Genomic DNA, 12474 nt, shown 5'->3' with positions numbered 1-12474 from the left:
CCCTAGGGGCAAGGGGTGGGTCTCAAAACCAAACAAGAACAGAACCTTGATTTGAACCAAACAGGTCTCACCCAGAGCTCTCATCCCCCAGGCCATACTGCCTTGCAAGTAAGTATGTCAGAGTTGAGAAGAAAGGGAACAAGAAACACCCAGAGAAAGGAGGTTTTATCCCCTTTTCATGGGAACCACTCCTGTTTTGGGCAGGAGTGGATGAGGTGGTCATAGACTTGGCCCTCCTGCCTTCCCTTGACCCAAGGGTGTGTCGTCTGTGAAACACAGGATGCGGAGTGGCAGAGGGACGGACTGGCAGAGGGACGGATTGCTGCATTTGGGGGGTGTTTTCAGGCTTCTCCAGAGGGACCCAATGACAGAGAAGCCCATCAGACATAAGGTCACCCAAGAGTTGTTCCTAAATAGCCAATGCCCGGAGCTCTGGGGGCATACAGGGATTTAGGGACACCAACACAGAGTATAGGGCCTAAGACCCAAAGACCCAGAGTCAGAAGCTGGCTCTGGAGACAAGGAGGTCATTTAGAAGGGCAGAGCACCAGGATGGGACACCCTCCGAGGCTCCAGAGCCCAACTCCCAGAACCCTCCCCATAGCAGCCCAGGCTATGGACAAAACCCCATCAAGGCAGCTGGGGTGGGAGAGCGCAGAGGTCAAGGGGCAAGTCAGTGGGGACCCACTATATGCCAGGACTTTTTTAGGTTCTGGGACATGACAGCGAACAGGATGGACAGAGGGCTCATGCTCATGGAATGTGTGAAGGGAAAGCAAGATGAGCCACAGAGAGATGAAAAGAACACAAGGGTTTATTTGGTGACTGGGGGCCGGGGCCAGGGCCCAGTGCCTACATCTCTGACACTCCCGGAGTGAACCTGAGGCCGGTGGCCGGTCCCCAGTCTCATCCAGAGAAACACCTGTCATCGGCACCCATTATCCCCCAGCAGGCAGATTCAAGCCTGCCCCGCAGAGGGAATCACAAGCCCCCCCAGACATTTAAGATACCCACAATATGCAAGATGGAAGTGAATCTTCAAATTTGTTCAATAATGGTGTCAAGTTCAACAAATACTTAGCCAAATAAATAAATAAACTGTATTAGTCATCTGGAAAATAAAATTAAAACTCTAGTGTGATATCTCTACATACTCATGGGATGGCTAAAATGAAAAACAAAAACAAAACACATGGGCCCCAGGAAGTGTGGACAAGGGTGTGGAGCAAGGGGAACTCTCAGCTAACTGGTGTCCATGCAGGGGATTAACACAACCACGTCAGACAACCGACAGCACCCGCACGGGTGAACCTACGTGCACCCCGAGACCCAGCAATTCTCTTCTCGGTCAATGTTCGTTAAGGTGAGCACCTGTGCCCAAGAGACACGAGCGGGAATGTCCCCAGCAGCACTGTTCACCACAACCCCAAACTCTGAGCAATCCCAGTGTCAGTCAGCCGGAGAATGGAGACGTACACGGGGGTACATTCGCACAACGGCATCCCACATAGTCGCGAGAACGAATAAACAAGGTAGGTGGTCTCATACCCAGGCTGGTAAGCCAGACCCTGGAAGCGTACAGACTTTGGATTCCACTGACATCAAGTTCAAAGACAAGGAGAACTGATCAGTGCCATTTCGGGGAGGATAGCAGTTAGCCGTGGTAGGGCAGAAGGGCCTGGAAGGGGACCCAGGGACCGCTGGGACATGGGTCACATTCCCAGTCTTCCTCTGGGGGCTGGCACGTAGGTGTGTTTGGCTTGTGGGATTTCACGACGTGGTGCACACAATCTCAGTATGCATACTGCACTCAGAATAAAAAGTTTTCTGGGGCGCCTGGGTGGCTCAGTGGGTTCAAGCCTCTGCCTTCAGCTCGGGTGATGATCCCAGTGTCCTGGGATCGATCAAGCCCTGCATCAGGCTCTCTGCTCAGCAGGGACCTACTCTCTCTCTCTCTCTGCCTGCCTCTCTGCCTACTTGTGATCTGTCTGTCAAATAAATAAATAAAATCTTAAAAAAAAAAAAAAGTTTTCTGATGGACCAAATGCAGGATGGGGAAGAGGCGAGACTTGAGGGGACACAAGCCAGTGCGGTCACATGTCCCCTAAGCCTCTGTCACGTTACCAGGCAAGGCCCTGATCAGTATGTTTCCTCGCACCTGAGATAGAAAGGGACTCACAGACAGACCACACACAGGAGATAATAAGGATAATAATATGGCCACAGGACATGGATTCTACTGTCATCCCCATTTTATAGATGAGGAAACTGAGCCTCTAGCCCACATGGTGACCAAGCGGCGAAGCTGGGATTTGAACCCAGGAGATCTGACCCTGGGTGCTGGTTTCATTCAGAACCGGGGCTGGCTGCATGGGGGCAGGCAGAGGGTTGGAGCTGGTGGCCATTCATGGCTGCCCCTTGACAGTTGAATTCACAGCAGAGGGACTGAGAACAGGTAAATAAAAGGGCTAGATCGCGTCCTCCCAGAGATGAACAGACATTAAATGTGCAGATGAGACCAACCCTTGGGAAGGGAGATAACATCAGGGCACAAAGATGCCCAAAATCTGAACAGGAGAAGGCAAGACAGACCCAACCCGAGTCATCCACACCTACAGGACGTCTGTGAGAGAGAGCCATGCGTGTGGCCACAGTGCGGGACGACAGGAGCCAGTAGCCACTGACCCCAGGCAGCGTCGGTGCCCAGAGCGCCACAACAGGGCAGGGGACAGCCCGTGGAGCTCACCACCCATCAGCAGGCCCCACAGCCACCCCGCTCCCAGCCCAGACCGACCTTGGCCGGTTGGAATCAGACCTGGGAAAGCAGAGGGAGCCGTCAAGAAAAGCACGTAGCATTCAAATCGGACCCCGACACACCTAAGGGAAGGGGTTAAGAAGAATATTCTTGGTGAGGGAGCAGAGGGAGCCAAACCGGGCCGGCTGCACCTCCTCCAACTCAACCAGTAGAGACAGAGTACCTGCTCTGAGCACTGGCTCAAACATTGTAGACAGATGGTTTGCATAATGCTGTGACTTGACCAGTGTAGACAGACTGCCTGAATTGTGCGCTGAGCCCAACCCGTATAAACAAACTCCCTGCATGACAAACTGGGCTCAACGAATGTAGACGGATTGCTCTGCACGGCAGGCTCACCCCCATCAGCTCTGGGAGCCAGGGCCTGATGGATAGGGTCCATGTCCGTGGGGGAGGGGTTGGAGAGCCCAGGCACGGGGACCATGCCCAAAACCACAGAGAACCCTGTACAAAGTCCCGCAGAGTGGGACTGGCCCAGACTGAATGGGAGTATCTGTGCTCCCACCCTAGATGCAGCCAGTGTAGACAGACCCCCTCCACCAGGCACTGGCTCAGCTGGCGTAGACAGAGTGCAAAGTTGAGCTCACTCTGCCCGCCAGCAGCCATCACCAAGTCCCTTCTCCGAGCTCATCGCGGCCCCGACAGCCAAAGTGAGTACTGTTTTAACCAGCACGGAAACCTGCCCGTACGCTCCCTCAGCCTCCTCTGGGCCTGGCAGGCGGCTCCACACACAGAAGGACTGCAGTCAGTCTTTGCTGGATGCCTGGCACGCTCCCGTCAGGAGCACTGGAAGCAAAGCCCCCCAGTCTCAGGGATGGAGGGTCTCTGTGTTCACAGGCTTGGGCAGATGGGTCCTGTCCAGGGAGATGAGTCAGCCCCCAAGAAGAAGCAGCCTTGAGCGGGGGGAATGACTAGTCTGCCAAGTGTGAGTCAGTCTGGACTAGGGGCTGCTGGCAGAGGGCTCTCCTGTGTCACCTTCCCACCGGTGAGCACCTGGGCACCCGGTCGGTGGTCTATGGTGATGAGGCAGCCCCCGGGGTATCAGGGAGGGACAGTGTGGTGACGCCACCCTCCAGGCAAAGGGTCCCGGTGCTGGAAGAATCAGCTCCCGAAACACCTGGGGCCAGAGGATTCATCTCTACCTCCGAGGATCCTCTCCTTGGCTCTCATCCCTCCTGTCCCCGAGTCTGGCCCAGCTGGGAAGGAGCTGGCTCAGGCCCAGCCAGAGTGAGGACAAGGTGACAGCGACCTGGGCTGTTGCTTGCAGCTCAGCGGCCGCTCGGCTCAGGGCCCACAGCCAGCAGCGTGGGCACAACGGGAAGCGGGGTGACTCATAGAGCCGCTCCCCCCACCCCAGCTCTGCAAGACAGAGCTGGGGGGCCAAGTGGATTGTGGGGATGCCGAGCGGAGCTGCAGACAGCCACAGGGAACTCGCTGACATCTGAGGGAGCTGGAGAGCTGTAAGTCCACGGCAGAGCCCCCAGCAGAGGGCAGGAGCATGTCCAGATGGGCTCCCACGGGGAGGAGGGGAGGAAAGAGGGCTGGACTGACCGGAGGCGAGTCCTTTCCAGTGCCGGCCAGCTGCCAGGGCAGGTACAAGTGGGTGGCAGGTAAAGGACCTACCAGGGCCCCACAAAGCTAAGGGTGACACCCAGGTTAGGGCCACCTCTGGCCAGCAGCCTTGCAGGCAATCAATTCAAAAGGAGAGTGGACACAGAGCAGCTTGTCCTCACTGGAGAGCATGGGGCACTGGACTGTCACTTACTGAGTCTCACTCCCTGCTGGGGGGCAAGGCAGCAGAAGGCCCAAGGGCTTAGAAGAAAGCTAGAAGTGGGCCATGTTGGCAGGGGCATAAAGGCAGTTGCCTGAGCCCTGGCCCTGGAGGACATGACCCCACCAGAGGGGACAGGAACCTGGAATTCTTGATCTAGGGGTGTGGGTGGGGAGGTGGCCTCAGGGAACCGATAGCTCCCAGCAGCGATTCAGAAGTCAGGGTCCCGACGGCCTCCCAATCTCCCCGTTCACACCAAATCCAGCACCAGAATCCCAGCAGATTCCCACAGGCCTGCTCCTCTTCAGAACCTTCCAGTAATTCCAGTAATTCCAGCAGGATTACTGCAGCTCCCTCCTCACTGGGCTCCCTCCTCTTCGGCAGCTGCTGGGGTCAAGGTCTAAGCTTCTCCCTGGCCTTCAAGGCCCAGCATGGCCAGGGCTCTGGCTGTGTCTCCACTTGCATCAACCCCTCCACTCTGCTGGCCATGCGGGCCTTCCCGCAGCTCCCTCTCTCATGCATGTGCACACTCTGCCAGGCAAGCTCTCTCCCTCCCCCTGGCCACGCCCCTCCTTGCTGCTTAGCCTCAGGTTTCTTCCTTCAGACCTCAGCTGAAGCTTCACCTCCTCCAGGAGGTCCTCCCGACCCTCAGTCCCGGGCAGGCTACTCTACGATGCATCTCCGAACCACCCAGATGTTTCCTTTATCCGCCTGTCACAGCCTAGAAACACACGTATTGGTTACTTGTTTAGCAATGGCGTCATCTGGCAGAGCGTGAATCAGTGAGTGATGAATCAGTGATGGGGGAGTGGCTGTCCCCCAGGGGGAGGGGTCTCTCTTAGTTTAGTTTACTTTCTGTCCCCAGAGCCTGGTCCAGAGACAGACACCTGCTACCTGCTCCACAAGCATTCCCTGATGGCAGAATGGAGGACAGCCCCAAGAGGTGGGACGATGGGAACGTGGGATGGGGTCCTCCGGCTCCCGGTTTCAATGTTGACAACTCTCATTTAGTTCGAATAACTGTTGCTTACCAGGGCCACCTCTGGTGGCAGCTTGGCAGAGACAGGGAGCCTCCTTCACCCCCTATCCCTCCCCTGCTCCTGCCCCCTGATTTCCCAGAAAGGCATGGCCCACCTTCAAGTAGGGGAGCTGGGATGTGGAGCCCCTGCCCCTTGCCTGTGCACACTCTGACTTCCTGGCTTTCCAGATGGAATCAGAGTTGCCTTTTGCTGTCACCCCACCTGGACGCAGGCTCCCCCACTTTGCTGGTGGCCGAGGCTACAGTTCAACCAGCAGGTGCCCGCTAGCGCCCCCATATCGCAAATGACAAGTAATTTTGTGCAGGGTAAAAGTCATCACTTGTTCCCACCACGGATTTGTAAGTCTCATCCTGGGCCACCGTGATTTACTGACCATGGGGTCCCACACCTTCCAGCTGGGAAGAAATGAGATGGCATCTCCCGTGTCCCCTGCCACCAGACTGAATGCCCTGTCCCCTGGTTGTTTGAACGCAGGGGTTCCCTCTGCCTTGGGGCTGCCTTTTCCCCGCAGGGAGGGAACACAGCCGCTCTGGAGTCAGGCTAGTCCTGGCTCTGACTCCAAAGACAGTGCCAGGGAGCCTACTATCCCCATGCTGTCACCACACAGGATCCCCGCTCCCAGCAAATTTCCTAAGGCTCCAGGACACCATCTCCCGATTTCACACCCAGACAACAACCTTCGATTTTTTTTTTTTTTTTTTTTTAATTTCTCTCTGTCCCACAGCAGGGCCACGATGATCTCACTGGGCCAGCCCTCCATAAACCTCCTGTTTCTAACTCATTACCTTCTGATTAGCAGAAAGGCCAGGGTCCTTGCTTGTTTCACACAGTGCTTACTGGCTCTAATGACCACAGCCATTCATGAAGGTGCCGCCATACCCTTGGTCCACTGTCCTGCCCACAGGCTCCCTCCCTGCTCCACATTTTCCCCAAGGAGGCTTTCACACCCACCTGGGAGAATCAGGGAGGCACAGCAGGGACAGCTGAGACAGACATCTCCCACTCCAAGTCAGGCTGCCGGCCAGAGATGGGGGCCTCCGTGCTTCCCACCAGCCCGCACAAGACTCCAGCACCCATGACAGGTGCCTCCAGCCGGATGCATCAGCAAATCATGATAAAAGCTTTCAGCGCTCATCACTTCGATCAGCAAAACCACAAAAAGCCTATCAGGTCGACGCTGGCAAAAACTCTGAGCAAAGAGCAGAGAGGGAGTCTGCCAGGGCGTTTCCAGTCAGGAGACTCTGACTTCCCACCTTTTAAGTGAATCCCAAGCAAATTCTGCAAGGAGCTCACCAGCTCGCTTTCCCAACGACCGTACGACTGTATGACCATACGGCAAAAGAAAAAAAAAAGTCACTACTGAACTTTTCCCAGACTTATTAGCTTACATAAACAGACATTTGAATAAATGTTTAAAAAATGAAATTCCCTTGATACTCTGTAATCAGTAAATGTTCATTATGGAAACACAGCAAATATGCATGAAATTTCCCAAGTGGTATTCTGGCTACAAGATGAAAAAGGCATCTCAAACGGCAGGCTGAGTTACAAAGCCTCTTCCTCTGGTCACAATCCCGCAAAGCTTTGCCAAGCCCAGAAGGTCAGACAAGCCTGCTCCTCTCCCAGCCTGAGCCAGTGAAAATCAGCCCATGATTCTTGGGCCCGCTCAGGGGTTTTATAAATGAGTCCCCACCTCACCTGATTGATGTCTCTCTATAAATAATTAATCCTTGACCTTGTTTTAAGGAAAGCCTTGACTTTTTAATTTGGGGTCTTTTTAAAAATCAATACCAGGGGAACATAATTCACTCCCCGGAGTTTGATTCCAAGTAAATAAATAAATAAGCCACCCTACTGGTGTGTCTTGGGGTGAAGGGGCTAGGCAGTGAATGGGATGGGGCCTGACTTTGAGGTTCTCTCTGTTCAGATGCTATTACATCATTGACTGTCCTATGAAACTCAACCTCTTCACGGTCTGCATTTTATTCCTCCTGTGGGTCATTTCACAGAGGCAAGTCTGATGAGGGCTCTGAAATGTGTTTTTACTCTGCCTGGGAGGGCTCCTTGGCCTGGCCCGGCCGGCCCTGCCCTGCCCTGCCCTAGGTGGTGGGCAGCCTGGATTTTAAAAGGGTCTCCTACAGGGAGCAGAAGGTCACCTCTTCCTGCAGCCTGTCTGCCTTGCCTTTGGGACAGGGACAGAAGGTGGCCAGGAGAGGCCATAACAGTTGGGAAAGTTTAAAGAGGGTTCAGCCACTCTGTTCCAAAGGCCGCCCTGCTCTAGAGCAGGACTTGAGAAAGTTCCCCACCCATAGGCAAGGGTCAAGGTGAACTCGGGTGTGAGAGGTTACCGCCCCCCAAAAAAGTGGGCTTGGTAGTGCAGCTTGGAAGCATCCCAGAAGTGGGGAAGGGGCCAGTCTGTCCCTTCCTCCTCTGCCACCTCCTCTCCCACCATGCACCCCACAGGGGCTATGGTTCCTTCACTCAACCACTTTCCGCCCCTGCTCTGCTGCGGGGCCAGACACAAACCACCCTGCTGCCCAATCTCCCTACGTAGTCAGTCCCAGCTGCGCAGGGTCCAACAGGGAGGCGCCCAAGGACCCGAGAGCCACCCGATACCCGGGAAGGATAAACACTGGGAGCCCCAGGATCTGCCCCTACTTCTCGGTTAGAGCAGCTCCGCAGCGGGTGCTCCCAGCCGAGGGCGTTGTGCGGCTGCCGGGCCAGTCCCGGGTCGGGGTCCCGGAGCCTGGGGACCACATGTAGGGCCAAAGTTAGGGCGGCAAGAGTCCCGCGCCTGGGAAGGGAGAGGGGTCCCCTCCGACTCAAGCGCCAACACCGGCACTACCAAAACCCGCCAACGCACCTTCGCCTGGCGACGCCGGCCTGTACCGAGGTCAGCGCGGGCGGGCGGGAAAAACTGGCAGCTAGCAGCTGGAGTTGCAGCCACCGCCAGAGCTCGGCGGGGTCCCGCGGCGACGCAGATCCTTCCCGCGCCCACCCGAGTCGCCCCAGGTTCGGACTCCCGCACTCCCGGACACTCTCACGTGCACACCTTTGCACGATCACTGACGCACACACACTCGCCTCAAGTACAAAACAGGCCGGTGCCCTGGAGAGTCGCGGGGTGGAGAAGCGCGCGACGGAGCGCGGGGGCACCTTCCGCCGCTCGGGGGGAAGCCCAGGCAGCTCCGAAGTCCTCCCCCGCCCCTGGCCGCCACCCGCCCCGGAGTCCCGGACTGGAGCGCGCGGGAAAGCCCTGGGCGCCTCGGGCGCTCCAGCCCGGCCCTCTCCGCCGCCGACGCCGCCTCCCCGCGCCCGGCACCCAGAGCTGGGAAGAGGAGCAGAGCGTCCACGGGGACCGAGGGAGCCCGAGGGCTGCAGTGCACAGACTCGCGGCGGCAAGTGAAAGCCATGGAGCAAAAGTCTAATTAAACTTCCCGCTACTGGAGCGGGTCCCCGAAGCGCGGCCGGACTGGAACCCCGCGCGCCCTATCTCCGCCCGTGGCTTCAGACGCTTAACCGTGCAGCTTCTCCGCGCCGGGACGCAGTGCAGTCGCGGGTCCTCCCGGGACCCTTCGGGGCGCCCTTCCCGGCCGGGAGCTGCACAGGGTGGGGAAGGGCTGGGGCGGGGGCGCAGCGCACTTACCTGGCGCAGCCGGCGCTCGCGGGGCCGCGGGCGCCTCCAGCCCCGGCTCGGTCCTCCACGGCGAATCCTCCGCTCCCGGGCTCCGGGCTGCAGGGAGGACCTCCGCCCCAGCTCGGGCCCGGGGCCTCCTCCCGCTCCGAGCCGAGCCGGGTGCGGTGGGTGAGACGAGCGGCGCGGGCCGGCGGCCAGAGCGCGCAGGAGAGGGAGGAGGAGAGGGCGCGGTGGCGTGTTCTTCCACGGCCCCGGGTCCGGGTCCGTACCTTGCCTCCCGCCTCCCGGCCCCCACCGCCGGCCTCTCCTCTCCACACAGCACCGCCAGATCCGGCTAGCGCGCCGGGAAGGCTCCCAGCGAAGTGCAAGCGGAGCCTCCGGCAAGGCTGGAAATAACGCCGCACCCGCCCGGCGCCCCGCCCCCGGCCTGGGCCCCGCCCCGCGGTGGCTGTGGCGGCGGGGGCCGGGCGGGGAGGGGATCACTCCTGCGATCCCGCGGGTTCCTCTCGGGAGCTCGCGGGCGCCGCGCCCACGCGCGCTCTGCGGCTCCCGCGGCGGGCCCCACTGGCCGCGCGCTTCGAGGGAGCCTCCGCTGGGCGCGGTCCAACGGCCGCGGGGGTGGGGGCGGTGGTGTGGGGGGCCGCGCCCGTCTCCCGGGTTCCCTGAGAGCCGGCCTCGGGGCTGCCACTTGGCTCCAGAGCGCGGCCAAAGTGCTGCCACTGCCTCGGTGGGTCGCACGCCGGCCCCGACCTGGGAAAATGACTAGGCGTCACCGGAGCGGGCCGTGACCACTGCTGGGCAGGGGCGCGCGCTCGGGACCGGCCGCTGCGGGGGCGCGGGGCTGGTGAAACGCTGAGGATCGGTCCCTAGCAGCGTTCTGAGGGGATCCCTGGGCGACAGCCTCAGTGAAATTTGGTCAAGGTCTTGGCCGGCCTTGGTCCCAGGTGTCTGCACCCATCCCCAAATTCCTGGGGCTCTGGATTCTGCTGAAAGGACCCATGACCCAGGCTCTTCTTGAGGGCTACCTCCTTGAAGTGCTTGTTGAGTCAAGTCCTGAGATTTGGGGGCTGGGGCGGGGTTCGTGAACCCGGTCACCCTGGGTCAGCCAGCTCCTCCCTATACACACCCTCGACAACACTGCGAGGAAGGGGCAGAGCACAGTGACGGAGCACCGGAACGGAGCCCAGATGGGAAGGGGGGAGAGGGAGCTCAGACTCCAGTCCTGTTTTTCCTGAAAAGACGAAGCCCCCACCTGCAGGGGGCAAGCAGGTGCTGGGAAGGGAGGCAGACTGGCTTCCAGGAACCTGATGAAGCTGTAAATAAGTCACTTCTTAATCTTGATGGGACCCCAGTATTTTCAAAAACCTGCCCAGAAAGCTTTAGTAAAATAAAGAATGTTCACCCACTTCTCATTTTATCTGCCATTTGTTTTGGCTTGACCACTCCACCCTGCTGAGAGTGTTCGATGGAGCTGGACAGTGAGGTGGACTCGTGGCCTTTGATGGATCAGAGAGCGAAGAGCCTGGGGCAGCCCTGGCAGGGTGCAGGGCTGCTCCTGGGGAAGGCCAGGGAGTCCCCAGCAGTAGAGCTGCAGAAGGCCTAGGAGGCAGCCAGCCTAAGAGCCCCCAGGTGAGCTCAGCACATTCAAAGAAAGAACACTGAAGGTGAGAGGACAAACTTGAGCAGACCAGCACTACCACAATCTTCCTTAACTCTTGCAACAGCATAGTAGGCACTATCATATCCATTTTCCAGTTCAGGAAAGCAAGGTACAAGGATGCCCCCGGGTTTCCGAAGTCCATACATTCAGGGGGTAGCAGAGCCAGGGCTGAGCTGCTGATTCCAAAGTGGAGTGGGTTCATTGGGCTCTCCTCTCCAAGATTCCGAGTTCAGAGACTGTTCCAGACCCAGGGTGCTAGGCCTAGCTGTGTTCCACTGGCTCTGTGTTACTTGTGTCTGCATATGAGTGTTACATATGGGCTGAAACTGCCCTGCTCCTCCTCATTCAGGTGCAGATTGGATGGACAGAATATCAGGGACAAGGATGCAAGTGTCAGGAGGGACAGGGCAGTGGCATCTTTATCCAGCCCATGACCGAAAGCTATCAGAGCAGAACAGGAAGAAAGATGATGAACAGGGGCACGTGGGTGGCTCAGTGGGTTAAGCCTCTGCCTTCAGCTCAGATCATGATCCCAGGGTCCTCTGAATCCAGAGACCCCGAATTGGGCTCTCTGCTCAGCAGGGAGCCTGCTTCCCCCTCTTTCTGCCTGCCTCTCTGCCTACTTGTGATCTCTCTCTGTCAAATAAATAAATCTTTTAAAAAGAAAGAAAGATGGTGAACAAAGGTGAGGTTGAGGGGGTTTAAGTGAGCAGAAAGCTACTTGCCTGATGAGCCCAGAGAGCACTGACCCTCTACCTCGCCTCTTGCCCCCATACCTCCAGCCATCTCTCAGCTCCCAGAGGCCTGGCCACTAATTGGGTGGGCACCTGCCGAAGAGAGCTGATGATCCAGGGAACCTTTTTAGTACTAGGCACACTCCTGCGGGAGAATACACACACACACACACACACACACACACACACACACACTCAGCAGGAGGCAGCTGGGAGGGAATGGGGAGAGGAGTTTCCATCCCCTGAGCCCAGCCTTATAGCCAGAAGGAGGCTCTGAATCACAAGTCCACTGGACGAGTCCACACCAGCCCTACTTCCACGGGACGACTCTGCACAGGCTTTATGAGAACCAAGCTAGCAGCAAGTGGGGCCCGTCAGGCCCTCCCCAGAACCCCGTACATCTGTGTGCAGTGATCCTCCCGGGAAGGACGGTTTTTCCATTAGCGTTTCCAACTGTACTTATTAGCACTTATTTGCATCTAATATTCAAGCAGACATTGCTAGGCATCAACAATGCTGCATTCCTTTGACATATGCCTGATTTCCAATCTTTCACTCAGACTTCTTTCTGGTTTGGAGAGGCCCTGGGGGAAATCCCCAAAGCGGGCTCAAGGCCCCTGGCACCAACCTGCGCTGTGTTTTCCTTCTCGGGATTTGCCAAGGGCTGCGTGCCCTTCTTTGAAAGTCAGGCTCGGCCTCTGCAGCAAGAGAGGCGGAGAAACGCTGCAAATTCCCAGGCATGAAGCCCCATGTGCTCGCTTGCAGTTTTTGTTATGTGTGTCTCCGCGGAAAGATGAGTGGCAAACTTCTCCCTTTG

General features: G+C 57.8%; 1 protein-coding gene across 1 annotated transcript in view; it reads right to left on the bottom strand.

The window, feature by feature from the left end:
• The window catches only part of CHST8 (carbohydrate sulfotransferase 8), a 128649-nt gene extending 119018 nt beyond the window's left edge, over positions 1 to 9631 (bottom strand). The window contains exon 1 of the mRNA XM_045988449.1: positions 9273 to 9631. The gene's annotated coding sequence lies outside the window, so the exon portion shown is untranslated. The remainder of the gene's footprint in view (positions 1 to 9272) is intronic.
• Positions 9632 to 12474: the final 2843 nt, after the last annotated feature.

Source organism: Meles meles, chromosome 19 (genome assembly GCF_922984935.1).
Source record: "Meles meles chromosome 19, mMelMel3.1 paternal haplotype, whole genome shotgun sequence".
In the NCBI taxonomy this organism is placed as follows: Eukaryota; Metazoa; Chordata; class Mammalia; order Carnivora; family Mustelidae; genus Meles; species Meles meles.
The sequence above is the reverse complement of the archived record's forward strand: the minus strand, read 5'-3'. Positions and strand labels throughout refer to the sequence as shown.